At 36.8% G+C, this 14088-nt stretch overlaps 1 non-coding gene across 1 annotated transcript; it reads right to left on the minus strand.

Annotated features, from left to right (window-relative positions):
- Window positions 1-13656: 13656 nt before the first annotated feature.
- LOC118592691 lies at window positions 13657-13759 on the minus strand. The gene has a single exon (XR_004946145.1). It is a non-coding gene; the product is annotated as a U6 spliceosomal RNA (small nuclear RNA).
- Between the last annotated feature and the right edge of the window lie 329 nt (window positions 13760-14088).

Consider the following 14088-nt stretch of genomic DNA (forward strand, 5'->3'; position numbering starts at 1 on the left):
GCAGGTTTTTTTTTTTTTTTGGTTCCTTCATATTTAATTTTGTGGCTAACAAGGAATTGGAGCTAAAAAATACAGCTCCTGTTTTTCTCAATTAATTGGTATAGAATTATTTGGCTGTTTTCAGGATGACTTTCTTTTTTTTATTTAAAAAAATTATTCATTCTACATACCAATCACCAATCCCTCTCTCATTCCTCCTCCTGCTCCCCACAGTCTCCCTTCTCTTACCTTATCCCCATCTCCTCCTTCAAAAGGATAAGGCCTCCCATGGAGGGTCAGCAAAGCCTGGTACATTCAGTTGAGGCAGGACCAAGCCCCTCTCCCTGCATGAAGGCTGAGCAAGAAGTCTCACCATATAGGTAATGGGCTCTAGAAAGCCAGCTCATGCACCAGGGACAGATCCTGATCTCACTGCCAAGGGCCTCTTGAACAGACCAAGATATATAACTGTCTCCCATATGCAGAGAGCCTAGTCCAGTTCTGTGCAGGTTCCACAGCTGTCAGTCTAAAGTCTGTGAGTTCCTATGAGCTTGGTTCAGTTGTCTCTGTAGATTTCCCCACGGTGATCTTGACCCCCCTCCCCTTGCTCATATAATTTCCTCTTCCCTCTCTTTGACTGGACTCTTGAAGTTCAGCCTGGTGCTTGGTTGTGGATCTCTATATCAGGATGACTTTCAGTTGACAATGGAAAAATCGTTTTTGTAACTTGAAAATCTATGCTCAATTAGTTTTTGTAACATGTATCTTTACTTCCAAATGAAGTTTTCAGGTCTTAAGAAGATAGCTAGGATCTAAAATACAAAAACAACAACAACAAAAAAGCAATTTTCCAGGTTACAAAGTTCCTTTGGATAAAGGCTCAGTTCATAACCCTCTTAACTAAAACTAGTCATTTTGGCAGGATTCAGAGTATCTGGTATGAAGTTCATATTTTCAATAATGCATTTTAAAATTCCTAATATGGTTGTAGTTTAATCTGGTCTACTTATTTCAGTTTGGGATAGTACCTCATCTTTTTATATGAAGTTCTTTTTATGTTTTCAGTGCTATAGGAGCCTGTGGGTTAGTGAATCTGTAGTCTCTACACCACTTTATTTTGAGAATCTGTACTTGTACCTCTTTGAGGCAGATAAGACCCATACGCTAGATGAATGGGCTAAGCCTCAATTAAAAAAAAACAAAACAAAACTGTGATATGTACAGTAGTGCCTTGACCCAGAGGAGCCTGAAACTGGACCTCCAAGATGGCAACTGCCCAAGTAAGACCCAGGGCCAAATCAAGAAGTGCCACAATAGCTACAAAAGCAAAGCCCAGCAAATAGCCCCCACACACATACCACAGCCCTTTGTTTAATAAACAAGCTTGCTTGCAACCTCCCAGAGTCTATGATATTGACTCTGTGGCTTTTCACCCCACTACCCCCAAGGGTACCTGGATTGGTAAAGACAGAACAGCAATAGTCTTTCAATTAGATTGTCATGTTCAAACTCAGGTTGATTTCTGTAGACTTTAATGGAGACCACATGGCCCAGCTCAGACTATTAAATGGCTTAGACTTCAGGAACAGCAACTGATTTAAAGATGAATCTGTGTCCTCAGTAGAGTCAATGAGATGTGTCCCTAATTTTCCTGGACTCATGATAAGAAATTAGTATGTTTCTTTGGAAACATTAGGAACTCTACATATTTCTGGGATCAGAAAGAAAGAAAACTACTCTTCAGGCAGATGGGCACGCCTTTAATCCCAGCACTCGGGAGGCAGAGGCAGGTGGATCTCTGTGAGTTCGAGGCTGGCCTGGTCACCAAAGTGAGTTCCAGGAAAGGTGCAAAGCTACACAGAGAAACCCTGTCTTGAAAAAACAAAAACAACAACAACAAAAAAGTATGAAAACAGAAAACTGCTGATAAATTTTGATGCCTTGAATGTCATTGTATCTTAGCTCATTTACACTGTGAAATTTTCAGCTATGTAACCCACTAACTAGAACTCATGGTTTCAAATCTCTTTGTTGTGAAATAGAATACTTAACTGTGTAAAGATGAGTTGATTTTGTTTATGCTGCATTTGTTTAACTATGTAAAGAGATATTGCTGTTTTACTTTTCCTGCCTAAGGCCCCTGATTGGTCTAATAAAAAGTTGAATGGTCAATAGCTAGGCAGAGAAGGGATAGGCAGGGCTGGCAGGCAGAGAGATAAGAGGAGCCAGCCAGCCAGACAGACAGACAGGGGCCAGCCAGTTGGGGATCAGCCAGCTGAGGGGCCAGTCAGCCAGATATGGATGAAACAGGAAAGCAGAATAGACAGTACATTGATGGGATAAACTAGCCTCTAGGGAACACATAGATTAATAGAAATGGACTAATTTAAGTTTTTAAAAAAGGTAGCTAGAAACAAGCCTAAGCTAAGGCCAAGCATTCATATTAATAATGAGTCTCTGTGTTATGATTTGGAGGCTGGCAGTCCAAGAAAGCCTGGTACATATCTTCTAGCAGAGTTTATAACAACTTGATACAAAATCTAGTAAACTATTGAAAACCCTTTTAAATACTTCACGGAAGACTTTTGTGAAAATTGTGCTGTTATGATTATGTATAAATGCAAACATTTGTAAGGCAGTAAATGTTCTTCAGGCAGAAGTATTGAAAGACATGTTTTTAAAGTGAAATATGCATAAAGAAACATCAACAACATATTCAATTCACAAAAAGAGCTGTATAATCTCCTTGGATTTCCAGAAATACTTGTTTGTAGGATAAATAATGAGTGTTTTAAACTCACATATAATGTTTACACTTATATAAGTGCTGCTTTTTGAGAAATTGAAATTTTAGCTTTTCAGCACTCCTGGTGCCAAATTTATATGGGCATTTGTGACTTGAGGATAAGTGATACAATATCATGGTGACTCAACATCCGTGTGAGGAATTGTTTATTTAATAAGTAAAATCACCCAATTCTGAAAAATGAAAGGAAAAAACTGAGCTCATTAATGATGTCAATGTAGAAATAATTTCAAAACATATATTGCTATTGTTAATTATAAGAAATGGAGAGATAGCTACCTCTCTTTTCCCTCTCTATTTTCTCTTATTTTTAATGGACTTTTTTTCATACAATATATTCTGACGATGCCTTTTCCTCATCCAATGTCTCTAAGATCCTTCCCACTCCTCTACAATCCAGATCTACACCCTTTCTGTCACTAGTTAGAAAACAAAAAGTGATCTAAGTAATAATAATAAAATGAAACAAACAAATAATAATAGGACAAAAAAAACAGAAGAAAAAGAATCAAAGAAAAAGCAGGAGAAACACGTACAGACATAGAGACACAAAGGAATGTTCATATACACAGGCATACTTTAAAAACAGAGGTCCAGACACCATAATATACAATTAAGGATGCAATAAAATTAGAAACAAAACAAAACAAAAAACAAACAAACAAAATTTAACAAACATTGAGACAAAGATCCTCCAAAGATGCCATTGAGTTTGTTTTGCATGGGCTATCTGCTACTGGGTATGGGGCCTGCCCTTAAGAGTGGTTTGTTTTCCCAGTGAGACTCCCTTGTAGAAAATAAATTTTCATTTGCAAGTAGTTATTATTGGAGATAATGTCCAAGTTATGGATGGAGGCATGTGTCCTCTTCTCCTTTCCATCTGGTGTAGATCCAAGCAGGCCCTGTGCATACTGCCTTAGTCTCTGTGCGTTTATTTGTGTATCAGTTCTGCTATATTTAGAAGATCTTGTTTCCTTTGTATCCTCCATTTGCTCTGGTTCTTATACTCATTTCCCATCCTCTTTGGTAATGTGTGAATCCTAATGGGAGGTATTTGATAGAGGCATCCCATTCAAGATTGAGTGTTTCAAGGTCTCTCATTCTCTGCATTGTCTGGCTGTGTCTCTATATTTGCTACCATGTGCTGCAGGAGGAAGATGCTCTGATGATGGCCAAGTAAGGCACTGATCGGTAAGTAGAGCAGAATGTCACTAGGGGACATTTTATTGCCGTGTTCCTTTAGTAGAATAGTAGTATTTGGTGTTTCCCCAGGTCCCTGGTCTACCTTGTCTCAGTTTCATGGTCACCTAGGTAGCATCAAACAGAGGTTCCATTTCATGTAATGGGCCTTAAATCAAATCAAATATTCATTGGTTACTCCCACAAGCTTTATGCCACTAATGAACTACCTCTTTGCTTTTTGTTTCTCTTTTACTGATATTGGGCTGAGTTTGACTATTTCTTACTATCTATTCCTCTTGGGTGTTATTTCTCCCTTTTCTTCTACAGATGTTACATGTGCTGTTAAATTACTAATATGAGATCTCTTTAATTAAGTAGGCTCTTAGTGATATGAATATAGCTCTTAGAACTGCCTTCTTTGTGTCCCATAAGTTTGGGTTTGCTGTGTTTTCATTTTCATTCAATTCTAAAAAGTTTGAAATTCTTTCTTAATTTCTGTACTTACCCATTTTCATTTAGTAGTGAGTTATTCAGTTTCCCCGAGTAGGCTTTCTGTTGTTTCTGATGTTGTTGATATTCAACCCATGGTGATCAGACAGGATGTAAGGTGTTATTTTAATTTTCTTGTATCTGTTGAGACTTGCTTTATTTCCAAGTATGTGGAGTATTTTGGGTATAGTTCCATGAGTTGCTGAGAAGGTATATTAATTTGTGTTTTGGTGAAATGTTATTTAAATGTTTTATGTCCATCACTTAGCTTCAGCATTTCTCCATTTAATTTTCATCTGGATGTTCTGTCTATTTGTGAGAATGGGACACTGAAGTTTCCCACTATCAGTGTGTGAGGATCAATATATGATTTATGTAGTCATAGTGTTTCTTTTATGAACTGTGTGCCTTTTTTTTTTTTTGATGCTTGCATGTTTAGAGTTGCAATATACTCTTCTTGGTGGATTTTCCTTTGATGAGTATGTAGTATTCTTTACTTCATCTGATTAGTTTTGGTTTGAAGTCTACTTTGTTTATTATTAGGATGGCTATGACAGCTTTCTTCTTGGATCTGTTTGCTTAGAATAACTTTTTCTATCCCTTTACCCTATGCTGGGGATATCTTTCTGTATGCTGTGAATACATTGCTCTGACTGATTGATAAATAAAATGCTGATTGGCCAGTAGCCAGCAGGAAGTATAGTATAGGTGGGATAAGTAAAGAGTATACTTCTGGGAAAAGGAAGGCTAAGTCAGGAGATGCTGCCAGGCACCGCTGCCATGAGAAGCAAGATGAAAAGATACCGGTAAGCCATGAGCCACATGGCAAGATATAGATTTATAGAAATGGGTTCATTTAAGATGTAAGATCTAGCTAGTAAAAAGCCTGAGCCATTAGACCACACAGTTTAATTCATATAAGCCTCTGTGTGTTTACTTGGGTCCAAGCGGCTACAGGACTGGTGGGTGAGAGAAATTTGTCCTGATCACTGGCACACTGAAAAACTTCAAATACAATCCTAAGGTAATGTCTGTCTTTATTGTTATGTATGTATCTTGGATGCAGCAGAAGGATAGGTCTTGTTTTCATATCCAGTCTGTTACTTTGTGCCTTTTTATTGGGGGATTGGGAATACCAATGTTGAGAGATATCAATGAGTATTATTGGTTGATTTCTGTTATTTGTTTTTTTGTGGGGATTTATTTACTCAACTTTGATTTGCTGATGTAGGATTATTCACTCCTTGTGTTTTCATAGGTATGGATAACCTTTTCAAGATGAAGTTTTCTTTCTAGAACAGTCTCTATAGTTGGATTCAAAGGTATGCTATAGTGTGAAATAGATACTTATAAGCAACGGGAAGTGGGAGGATTTTTTTTGACTGTCAATTTACACTGGCATTTTGAAAATATTATCAAAATCTATGGTAATAGGACTACAAATTTAGTGGCAAAAGAGAGAAAGATTAATATAAATCAAGATAAAATTGTCCTTTGGTCTAGGTAGATCTAATGGTCATAGGGTTTGCCTAAACAAAGCATTCATATCAATAATAGAAGTGATCACAGTAGTCTCTAATGAAAGTGATGAGAATATGCTTGGTATAGTCTCTGATAAAAGTGACAAGAATGTGTTTCATATTTGCTATTATCTGTGGGAATATCACCAATTTAGTTTTTATCAACTATACTTGATAAAATGAGATTTACACAAGATTTAGCAGTGGATAATACTTATTCTGAGCGTGTAAGTGTTATTTTAAAAGCCACATTAACTGTTGCAGTGAACCATACATTTAGGAAAGTGCTGTGGTGTGGATCAAAATCCTGTTCTAGCATCCAAGTCTGTTCATTATTTTACAAGCTTACTTACAAGCATCCTCTGAAGCTTACCATTGAACAGACCACACAAAATTATATATAAATTTTAAAAATAAGAGCCATGCTATACCAAGCCCTTGCTTAGAGGTTAAGGAAAGAGATATATGTTACAGCCTACTCTTCTCAAAAACCAATACATGTCCTCACTCTGAAACTTTCTCAACCTACTCAGGAAGTGTTTTATTTTTAATACAACTTTCAATTGATACTAAAAACAAGTCACAGTAATCATACTTATGAATGGAGTACAATGAATTATATGCTGCAATTCACACGTGTTTACACTGCATAAAGTTATTAAAAAGCCAAATATGTTCACATCCAGTGTTAATCATTATTTGTGCTGAAAACTTTCATAATCTTTTTCTTCTAGCTTTGGTAATTGTTCTTACCTGTAGTAAGAACACCCCAGAACTACTTCCTCCTACCTAATTGTAACTTAGCACCCATTGTTTTCCCTAATGGTTGTATAAGATTGTATTCCCACCAGGAGTGTACAAGGTCTCTCTTTATCCATATCCTTACCAATCTTCTTTATAATAGCCATTCTTACTTTGGTGAGGGTTTAGCTCCAAGTTTTAATATACCTTTCTCTAATGATCACTGATACCGACCATTTTTCATGTGCAGGGTGAGTAGTTATACATTGTCTTTGGAGAAATGCCTATACTCACTTCTCATTTTCAACTGGTTTTTTTTCTTTCTATTATGATTTTGGAATTCCTTATATATTTTGCACATCATTCCTTGCCAAATGTATTCTAAAAGTCAATCTTTTTATTGTAATTTTTTCTTGACTGTGAAGAGGCTTTTGAGTTTGATGCAGTCATATTTACATAGTTTTTATTGTATTTCCTCTGTTTTTTTTTTTTTGAGTCTTACAAAGGACATCCTTGACCAATCCAACACCCATTGTTGTTTCCCCTATGTATTCTGATAATAGTTTCACACATTTTAGTTTTATACTTAACTCTTTGATAATTTGAATTTATTTTTATTTTGTTTTTAAATCAATTATAATATCAAGCTAACAGTATTTTAAGGGATACTCCTGGGCCTATGATTAGATTATGCTATTATATTTTTAATCACTTGGAAATAAAAATAAACCAAATTGATAGAAAGATAGACTTTCAGAAGTTTTGAATATACACAAAAGCATTCATTCAATGACAGGTACTATAAATCTATCAATTATAATAGAAGACACTTTGAAAGTGTCCTATCCTAAAATCTTTGAGCCTCCCTCCATACAATCCCCCATATTAAATTTCTCTTTCTTCTTTTGTTGCTGATACATCATGTATACCTTTATGACAATACTCATCTCAGTGTTATGATTTCATATACAATTCTTTTACTTACTTTACCTGAAATGTAAATTCCATGAGAGAAAAATATGAATCACTTAAGATAGAGGATCATGTATTTTAGGATGATCTCAAACTCTGTGCAACAAGAATGACCCTTAATTTCTAATCTTCCTGCCTCAAATGATGGGATTTCAGATGTTTGCACTATGCCCAGTTTATGTTTTGGTAAGGATCCACAAGCGTTTCGTGCATGTCACACAAGTGCTCTACCAACTGAACTACTTTCCCAACCACATTTTATTGTCTCTAAAATGAATTCTATTCTATTTGTTCTATTATGAATATTTAACATGAGGTCTACTCAACAAATGTGTTTAATTGGTACCTTATGATCACAGGTCTCCAAACAGCATTGAATTTGTTACAAGTAGCCAAGTGTGTATGAAGTTGTCCAGTATATCTCAGAAGCATATTTGTTTTATGAACTCTAAATCTTGTAGCTCCATATCTGATGTCACAGGGCTTAGATGGCACTACTCTTTTAGCTTTGCTGCCTACAAGACATCTTTTCTCTCTCTTAGGCTGGTTGTACACCCGTGTGCAGCTCTTCTTGGCAGATGTCCCATGGCTCTAGCATCTCTAACACACTGGGGTTTCCAACACAATCTTGGCTTCACTTTGACAGCTACATGCAATGGCTTCTCAGAGCCTCCACATAGAGACTCCCTAGCCAGACCCCTAACTTCAGTAGCTCTACTTAACCATGGGAGAAGACACCATAAACCTGTCACTCTTGTATCCTTTATGTCTCTAAAGCCAGAACCGTGTAGAAAATGTTGTCAGATTCGGTTGTCCAGTTGAAATGGAAGTTGTCCCCCTTGAACATCATTTGCCGCTTTCTTTTGTTGTGTTTCCTTAGGATCAACTCCTCAGGCCTTTCCCTTTTATAAGTTAGATTTCAGTGTGGATCAGGCCTCTCTTTCATTTTCTCGTCTCTTTCAGCACAAGCCTTGGCTCCAACCTTAAATTTCCTGCTGCTCACTTTCTTATCAAACTGTACGTTTTGTATTTCTTCTGTCCCAGTGGCGCCTTTTTCATTATAAACCTGAATAATAGTTATTGCTAACATCTACAAGATAGAGCCGATATTAGGTTATCTTTAAGTCTACTTTGTGAAAGAAATTAGTCTATTATTTTAAAATTCAATCTCAGGCAAATCTATAGGATTAGAGGATAAAGAGGCCCCATTCTTTGCCAAAATAGCCTAAGACCAGTCTCTAATCCAGTGCTTTGATCTTCTTCCCCTCTGGAACCTCTTGAGCTGGGCCTAGACCATTTGCTTAGCTCTCAGCACTTTTGTTTTCCATGCTGCTGTTGGGATCTGTGGGTGGTATGTTGAGTGAGTAGAAAATTTCTTAATAAAGAAAAAGGGCCCCATAATCTCTGCTTACAACAGGCAATAGTTTTTCTAGTCCAAAGTCCCAAAGTCTTCCACATTCTTTCATAAAAAAAAAAAAAAGCCACATGATGAGGTCTGTAACAGCAACAGTCCATACCCTGGTACCATTTTGTATTTGTTAATTTTCTGTTGCTATGTTAAAAGACCATGACTATGCCAACTTATAAACTATAGCATCTAACTGATCTTGTGGTTCCTGAGGTTAGAGTCTAGAATGGTAGAATGAAGGCACAGCAGCAGGAAAAGTGATTGCTTACATCTTATGCTGCAAGCAGTGGGACAGAGAACACAGAGGGAGAGGAACTCATCCTCTGAAACTTCAAGCCTGCCCTAACCACAGGCCTCTTCCAACAAGGCTAACCATCACAATCCTTCCCAAACAATTCCATTAATTGGGGACCAAATATTCAACCCTGTGGAGGCCATTTTCATTCAAATTACCATAAATCTGATTTCTGTTGACCATGGGGTGTGCCCTGGAATGTGGCTGATATATATACCCAGTGCATTCCATTAAAGAAAATCGGCTTTCCCTCTCCTTCCAGCTCTCATCTGCAAGAAGCTTTATGGCCAGCAGTGGGACTTTATGCTGACTTTTCCTTCTCATGCTGAAATTTTAACTGGTTCAATATTGTACGGGTCTTGTGCATTATGTCACAGTTTCTGCAAATTCAATTTGTTGGCCAAAGTGATCCCATAGGCACCCCAAATATTGTAGAGCTATTGCCAATGCTGTTGGTTAACTGCCACTACCTGACAGTAAGACCCTGCTTCTGAAGACATCACATACTTACTTATAGAACATGGAGAAATCAAGTTAGTACTCACTTTGAAGCTTCACATTTCCTGACTAGTATTCATATTGTTGCTGAAAGGTGATATTCACACTATCAGAGGTGGAAGTAATTATCAATCTCACCTAGCAATGGACCCTGGGAGCTACAATAGAAATCTGCTTTGAAGTTATAACTGTAGTACTGCAGTAGTGTAGTGGTACAAATGCTATGGGAGGAAGATCCTTCTTAAAAAATGTTATCTATGTTTCTTTTGGTTGTGTTCTGTAGTTACTGTTTGTCTTTGAAAGAGTCATGCTACCTTGCTTCTTCATGCTTTCTATATACATATTCATGTGTATGTACCCTTTGGATCACTTATCTTTAAATTTTAAAGGGATGCTTTTCAGGTGAAAATTTTCTCCTGGGTTTTGGGCAATCAGTTTAGTAAGGTGCATTAGCTTTGGTTGTAGATGCAGGAATATTGTGTCTGTGTGGCCTTATAACTTTCATCTCCTGCAATGCCTGCATCGTTCAGTGACCTCATCTGTAAGCTGTCTCAAAGCATTGTCATGCTTTACGTAGCAACTTCATCTTATGGCTTTTATATTAGTACCTTGCCATTATAACTTTTTTATAATACATAATCAAAATATTCACCTTTTGTTAAGTTTCACAATTTTTATATGAAGTTTGTTGACTTGTAAATTATTCAGATTATTTCAACTCTTATTTTAAAAAAACTCTGCATAGACTAACTTTGTATGTCAAAGGTTATATAAGTCACTAAGTCACAATATTTATCTGTTTTGAGCTTGGTCATTAAAAATAAAAGTGACAGATTCAAAGTAATGTCTGTTGTCAAGGTAAAACTAAGGTGTATTTCTTGACATTCCTTTGTGAATAAATGAGAAGTATAACATGGGAATTAAATAAGAATAGGCTGAATGTAAAAAAAAAACATTTTACTATGTTTTTAAAACCTACTGTTTTAATTTTAAGTTCTCTACATTAAACAGTTCCCCCCATATTTCACAAAGAAAGATGCTACTTTCATGCTTTCCTAAAAGATCATGACAATTCAAATCATGTACTAAAATTCATTGCAAATACAGCAATAGATAGAGATGCCCTTCCAAAACTAGTACCTTTAAAGTTTAGTCATCTTTATAGTTGTGTGGAAGTTCACTAAGCTGTCCCAGTCTTTGGGACTGGGAGAATGTCTAAGTCACTTCCTTAAACTAACTTTGTGATGCTTTTGTGAGTTAATTAGAATGAAGTCATTTCATTTATTTTTTAAAAGGTGCCATGACAAATCCAATGATAGAATAATTTTGAAATAAATCACGCAACACACTCACATAGAGATATGTACACACACACAGGATTAACCTTGGCTAACACAATTTGCTAAGGTTTTCAAGCAGAATGCATTAAACCACAAGTAGGTATCTGCTGTCATATGACTGTTCACAACAGAAAACTTGGCACTGCATTTAGTTCACATAGTTATATATTTTAGTTAAACTGAGCTGGATTCAGTTATGTCTATATTAGATGCAGGTAATTTAAATTGTTTGGCTATGATGTCTCAGCCCTTAGAGGTTAAGAAGGTAGTTGCCTGGCTGCTATCTGACCTGTGATAACTTTGGCAGGGATGACTTCAGTGAGCCAGCACTACACCTTTGATCCCTTTATAGTCTAGCCCATATCTCCAGTCATAACACAGATTCAAAATTAAGCAAGCTGTGATTCAAACCTCATTCTGATCACATTTGCTGTCTTTGTAAAGACTGTACTCAGAAAGAGGGACCATTACAATATTATATGCCAAAGTATAGAACTACAGGGAACACTGAAAGATTTGGACCACTTTTGATGACGGTTGCCCAGAGTTCTAGACTTGCTTTTTTATAGGAATCAAGGATGATATAGTTCCTACTCTTCTAGACTCCTGGTCCAGGAACATATAGTTTTCTTGTTAATATTCACCACAGATGAAGAGTTTCTTGATCCTATAACAGCTTTCAGAGATGCACATTGCAGATGCTCACTCCCCCACCCCTGTATGCAAGACCTCAAAGGGGGTGATTTTCATTTAGCTTTCTTTGGCACGGGGTGACTTTGAAGTATTAGCTAACATTACTTAATGACAAGTATGCAGTAATGTTCTCTTGCACTCAGGAATGCTGCACAGGAGATACAAGTGAAAGTGAAATGAGAAAATAAATGAGCCAGAAAATAAGACCCCTGCACAATGAAATTTTAGTGCCTAAGCCAAACAAATGAAAACCTTTGAGGTTAATTATATGAATTCTGCTTATTATAGATTGTAAAAGAAAATAATTTTTAGGTTTCTTATCACCATGGGCAGCTTCTGAAGCTCCAAGTGGAATTTCCTAATGAGCATGGAAGCAAATCTGTTTCTCCCCCCCCCCCCCCCAGATACTATGTAGCTTGGCTACACACCAGTACTGGCCAGCTGTTCCTCTTCACTCTTGAATCCACCTGGTCTTATTGCAGACATTTGAGTTTGGAAATAATGCATGCTTCTTCCTAAATAATAGCCCTGATACTGTCCCTGATCTTCCTACTACTGGCTTCTGGACTGATTCAGTGAGAAAACAGTAACATCTCTTGTTTTTCTAAGAGGTAAACAAAACGAAATACTCGGGGAGTCTCAGTGGGGAGACACTCTGCCCTTTGACCTTGCTTCTGTATACTGGAGGCTTGAAGAACTTACATCTAAGCTTCCAGCATCAAGTGAGGGTTCTCGAAATGTGACAGAACCATATAGACTAGACAATGGAAAGAAGGCAAGCCACAGGACTACAACTGCTATGGTGAACTGCTTGCTGTCAAACAGGTTCAGGGAGTCTGGCATTTCCAGCCGTGAAGTTAGCAGACCATTTATTCCATAAATAGTTGTGAAGGTTGGGCATTAAAGGGTTGGGTATGGAAACTGAATATTGACTCCTTGCTTCTTGGGTGGAACTCAAGCCTGTACACTGATTAAGCTGCTAAGTCCTGCATGCAAGCTCCTCTTTCCTCCTTTTCATTGTTAAAGTGAAAGCAGTGGCTCTCTGGCAGATTCTCCTCTTTGGCTTCCTTTTTACCTACCTTCACCGCTAACGACTGCCTTATATTGGGTGTGTTTATGTGCACATTTTGACAGTTATTTTCATACTTTCTGTAAACTATTTTAAATTGTCTAAATCAGATATATTTTTACAACTTACTCTTTTCATCAGTATTGTTCTGCTTATTTTTTCTGTCACACATATAGGACCACTTCATTTGTATTAACATGTGTATGCATTTCCAGTGACTAATATTTGTATTTCAACCACAGTGATTGATATTTTAATAGCATCTCAAAACCAGTACTATAATGAATAAGTACATAACTTCCTCTTACACTTCACAATAGTTTTGATAATTGATTTTCTAATTTTTATCATGATACTTGTACTCCCAAGTCTTCCAAGTTCAATATATTTCTATTATTTTGATGTATTATTCAACACTGATCAAATATTGTTAAGGTTTTATAGTTTATAGTTATAGATGGATCTTCAATTAAAAATCCACTCCACCAATTTAGCATTTTCCACCAAAATGCTGAACAGAAATGCTAAGGAGAAAGCTCACAAACCACCTCCATCATTTGCTTAGATGCTGTCTTCCCAGCAGTAATAGCATCAGCCATTGTTCTCCTCTCAGACACCTGAAGAGCTTTCTTGGCATTTCTAATACCATATTTTCTTTGGGCCTTTCTAAGTATCAAAATTCATGATCTTGTGCATCATTCTTGCACAGGTGCTATGCTAATCTTCTCTGTATTGTTCCAATTTTCATACATTTGCTGCAGAAACAAGTCAATCATTGGTCCATTGGGTTTTGATCATCAAGTACTTGTCACCTATTAAGACCACTGAATGTCACTTGCCGCTATAGACACTTATGAAATATCAATTCCAATTTGCTGATGGTCTCCAGCACCCATTCTCTTTTCAGAGTATTTTCACAATGCATAATTAATATTAACCTGTGTTCTGGTTTATCTTTCTTCACTGTAAGCTCCATGAAGTCGGCTTCAAAGTTTTTGTATCACTTTAGCACATAATATGAGCTCAGTAGATATTGACCTGTTGATTGATGGATACACTGTAGAGTTCATTGAATATAAAATTCACCCTGTCACAT

The sequence above is a fragment of the Onychomys torridus genome, chromosome 10 (assembly GCF_903995425.1).
Source record: "Onychomys torridus chromosome 10, mOncTor1.1, whole genome shotgun sequence".
Lineage (NCBI taxonomy): Eukaryota > Metazoa > Chordata > Mammalia > Rodentia > Cricetidae > Onychomys > Onychomys torridus.